At 34.1% G+C, this 4,972-nt stretch overlaps 1 long non-coding RNA gene across 1 annotated transcript; it reads right to left on the reverse strand.

Moving 5' to 3' along the window:
* LOC109342576 lies at window positions 4,349-4,972 on the reverse strand. The gene is made up of 3 exons (XR_002107089.1): window positions 4,881-4,972; window positions 4,680-4,772; window positions 4,349-4,372 (listed from the first exon to the last, which is right to left on the reverse strand). It is a non-coding gene; the product is annotated as an uncharacterized LOC109342576 (long non-coding RNA).

The raw sequence follows: 4,972 nt of genomic DNA on the forward strand, positions 1-4,972 counted from the left end.
TTGGATCGAAATGAGATTACAAAATTATGTTTTTGCATCTCATTTGCCATCTCATTTCTCCTCTTGAATTAAGAAAGAAAAACTATAAACTACACTTACCTAAACTACTTTGGAGTGGAAATTCTCCAAGAAAATTACAAGAACAAGATGTAGAAGAAGAGAGAATTCGGTTTAAGAGAGAAGTGGAATGTGAAAATGTGAATTAGAATGAGAATGAATTATTTAAGCATTGAAGTGCCTCCTATTTATAGGATTTTTCCGCCACCGCCAAGCAGCTCTCTTCCACCATTGCTAAGCAGCTCTCTTCCACCACCAAGCTGCTCACCAAACCCTTTAGCATGGGTTTGGTCACTTGGCCAAGCAGCTTAGTCACCTGCTTGGGTGTGACTCTCCCAAGCTAGTTGTGAGCTACTAGCCCAACTATGGCGAGCTACCTCTTAAAAGCCTATGAAGGCTACTTGAAATGAGGTCATGGTTGCTTGGTGGCTAAGTCAACTTGATGAAGTTGCTGGGTGCATACCGCCAAGCTGCTTATTAGGCACCGCTAAGCTGTCTACTTGAGCAACTTTGATCATGCTGATGGTGATGTGGCCTGGTGCTTGTTGATCTGGTCAATTGTGTAGTTTCAAGTTGGGCGGACCAGGTGCTCCGCTAAGTTGTTTGCTTGAGTAGGTTGGCTTGTGTCAGGCTTGTGTTCTGACCGTGCCATGCTTGTGTTCTGACTGTGCCAGGTTGGGTCTAACTGTGCTAGACTGGTGTCCAGGTCAGTTGGGCGTGGGCTTGGTCCAAGTTAAGCTGCTTAATGAAGAGCTTCAAGTTGACTCCATATTTTCTAAATAGGCCATGTCTTGTTGAGTCATGCTTAAGCACATAGCTTACCACGTCAAGCTTAAGCATGTCATTTGACGATCATTTTTGGCCTATTTTGAGCACTTTGTCTGTGTTTGATTAATTCTTCTCTTTTCCACCAAAATCCTACAAAATATATTACAAAAGAAATACACAAAGCATATATACAAGATTGTGATATTTTATCCAAAAAGTGTTGAATTAAGTTGGTTTTCTTAATTTATCCAAGGATAAGTGCCATGAAAAGTGTATAGAAACTATGTATTTTTGGCACTTATCGGTTCACTTGGAATGTCCTATTTCTGGAGGTATTAGTCTTTAGTATCAGCCTTTGATCATCATCAAATAGCTAAAATTGCTCATTCTTCATCACAATTGAGTAGCCTTTCTCCACTAACTGACCAATGCTAAGTAAGTTGCACTTATTCTCAGGAACATAGAGTGCATTCTCTACTATTGTAGTCTTTCCATCTCTTGTATGAATCACTACATTTCTTGTGCCTTCTATTTGTAATGTTATGTCATCTGCATACTTAACTTTGCTGATCTTTGACATATCCAGTTCCATTAGCCACTCCTTATGAACGATCATATCATTAGAACATCCAGAATCTAGGTACCAAGTGTGAGTTTTAATACCTCAGTACAACATATTTGGTATTTAGTGGAGGTTTTTTATGCGATTAGCGGAGGTTTTTAACCTCCACAATATAACTAGAGGATGTTTCAAAAACCGCTATAGTTATGACCCCTAGAAGCGTTTTCCAGAGGTTTTAGAAAACCTCTAGTACCGATAAATTTGCAGTGGTTTATTTGTGGAGGTGTTTAACCTCCACTATTTTGGGAGGTTTTTAACATCTGCTATTTGAGGAGGGTTTTGCTGCATTTATCGTGGAGGTTGTAAACCTCCACAATATGAGGAGGTTTTTGTAGTTTTTATCATGGAGGTTAAACTTCCACTATTTGAGAATGTTAATTGTGGAGATTTTTAACCTCCACTACTTGAAATAACATATGGAGACCTGTCAGAAGGTAACTATTATATGTTTCTAGAGGATTTCAACCTCAATTTAATGTCATAAGTTTCACAACTTTAATCTCATTAATTTATAATTATTATTTAAATATACAATACTAAACACAATTGTTCTTAACAATAATAAAATTTCATTGTAAATAATCAAGGCAGCGTAATAGAGTTGGAAGAGTTATAATGCATCATTCCTTACAAAACCAAATAGACCATAAAATCTCAAAAGACTAAAAGTAGTCTCATATGACATTTTAAAAGCAAAATACATAACAAATATCTTAAATGTGAAAGCACAAAGATTCAAGACTTGCACATTTGACGCTAACCTAAGTTTTGATGAAGACAATGGACATGCAAGTAAGCTTGAAGATCGTACAACAAACAATGAGTCGAAGGCTCAAGGGTTGCATCTATAGACTTAGGATATTATAAGCTTTACTTTATTAGAAGTATTAAGTTGATTGCCTTAGATCGATTCTAGGTTAGGTAAACCTAAGTGGAGTCTCACAAGAGCCTTAATATAAATTATATTAAAATTGAGACATCACACCTAGATATCATATGATAAGTAGGCTCATGCATTCACATACATAGTATTATACATTAAAGATGTTATATTTGAAAAACTGTGTATAGCATGTCTATATCATATAGGTAGTTTATCTTACATCAATAAAAACATTTTTAATCCGTATAATCGATTATGTACTATGTGTAGTCGATTATCGTGAATTACAGTAGCTAACCAATCTGATGTTGATGGCGTGTTAATCGATTAAGACACTATATAATCGATTAAGTGGATGAATAATCAATTAGTAGCAGCATCAGTATGTTTAGTATAAATGCTCAAATTCTGGCCCATGTGCCATAAGGTTCATATTTTCATATCTTGCATATTTAGAAGATCTTTGAGCATATATTGTCATATAGGTTGCATTAGAAAAGTATAGAGAATAAGAGCATGTTGAATAGAGCTTAGAATAGAAGTTGTAGCATGCATCTCTAGGGCTTTTTATGCATATCATTTATAATTGTTTTCTTGATAAGATTTTAAAGTGAAAGTAAGAAAAGTCTGTTTTCTGAAATTTGTGAAATTTGTTTTGTGAAAACCTTTGCATAATTTTATCAAATATAATAGGTTCTTGTGATTATTCTACTTAGAGTTTTAGAGTTGAGTTTACATTGTTATATTCGAGTATTAAGTACTCAAGAAAACTTAAATGTTGTTTTAATCAAGGAAAGTGAACTCTTGGTGAGTAACATCACTTCAAGAAGAGATCTTATTGTTCTTCATGAAGACTAGGAGGTTGTGGTGCAAGCAATACCCAACTAGGGCCTAATCGCGAAAAGATAGGTGATCTCAGTAGACGAGACATAGAGGTCAAACTGAGGTTGTCAAGCTTGTAGAGTCTAAGATAGTTGCGTCTTAGTTTTATCGTTTATTGGAAGTTTGTGCGTATCAAACAATATTTCAATAGTAAAGAAGAAAAATCTCTCGAGATCAGAAAGAGAGGTCTGGATGTAGTTTGCAGTGGACCGCAAACGAACCAGGATAAAAAATTTCTTGTGCACAATTTTCTAACCAAATCTCATTTACTTTTGCTTGTTATACTCTTGTTAATTGAATTGATTATGTGTTACATGTTATAATATGTGCTTACATCATTCTGTAATTTCTGTAATCAATTAATTGCATAAGGATTGGTAATCGGTAACTTGTGTAGCAAGAAACCATTAAAATCGAGAATCTGCAAGAACACAAGATAATTGATTATCCACACGCATAATTGATTAAGTCCAACACAGATTAATCGATTATTACCAAGCTTAATTGATTAAGTGCAGTAGTTTTTTGTTTTGTGCAAAATATAGGAAAAATGGAGTAAGTGATCCACAACACGTATTCAACCCCCTTCTAGATATATTTTGACTTGCTAATACCCCACAAAATTTTGTTGGCTTCAAATGATCCTCTTTCACCCAAATGTGTATCAGACATACTTGCATCATTATTTGCCTGAAATAATAAAGTAAAAACATTTAGTTGGAACAATAAAAAAACATTAATAATTATTGCATCATTATATAAACTAATTAAACATGTACAATTAACAACATGTAGACAAAATAACATTCAGAATTTATAGCTAGATAATATTCTGATGACTAGTATAGAGTATAGACAATTTAATTGAATGTTTGAAGTATTTGAGGTGTGCTTATGCAAACAAACTTCTTCAACTCATTCAATTCTTCCCAGTTTAGTACAATATTGTTGCTTCCAGCTCGTTTTCATATTTCACTAATAATTACAAAAACAACATACTTGAAGAAAATAGTTTTGTATCCATATTCACCTATCCTAATACTTTTTAGATTGAACATATGACTTAAGCCAACTCTCTGAATATGAGGCTGAAGTATAACTGTAAGAGTCTGTTCAAGTGTAATTCTTGAATTTAACCTATCTTCGCGAATTTTTTGTAGCTAAAATTTGATTATTTTTTTCTTTGAGAAACTTGGGGATCCATCAAAACAAAGAGTCATACCAGATAATTCAGGAAATAAAATGCATGAGTAAATTTTCCATTGTCTATAGTAACGCACGCAAAATTTGACAAGAATAAAACTGTCATATTAGCATCCCATCAATTGTTAATTAACATTGGGCCATAAGATCAGAGGTATACTGCATATTAGATATTGTCTTGACTGGCATTGTATTCCATTATTCAAACATGTGATCCAAAGAAAACTAAATATATCAAAGAAAGAATCCTCGACATAAGAATACCTGGGAATCCCGCATTTTTGCCTTTAGTTGTTGAATTTCATGACTCACTTCTGCTTTCCTCTGAAAGCATTTAATTTGGTCCACATCTTGATGCTATCTTGCAGCAAAATATTAAGAAAGCATTCATACTCAAACAGAAGATTGAGATGTATTGCATTGATAATGAAAAGGAGCAGGGTCATAGTGTTCATCTTAACAAACCTTATGCATAGGATGGGAAAACAACTTTTGCTCAAGTTCCTCTATTTGATTGACAAACTCAACTATCTCATGGTCTTTTATCTTCATGTCAT

Source organism: Lupinus angustifolius, chromosome LG03 (assembly GCF_001865875.1).
Source record: "Lupinus angustifolius cultivar Tanjil chromosome LG03, LupAngTanjil_v1.0, whole genome shotgun sequence".
NCBI classification, from domain to species: Eukaryota; Viridiplantae; Streptophyta; class Magnoliopsida; order Fabales; family Fabaceae; genus Lupinus; species Lupinus angustifolius.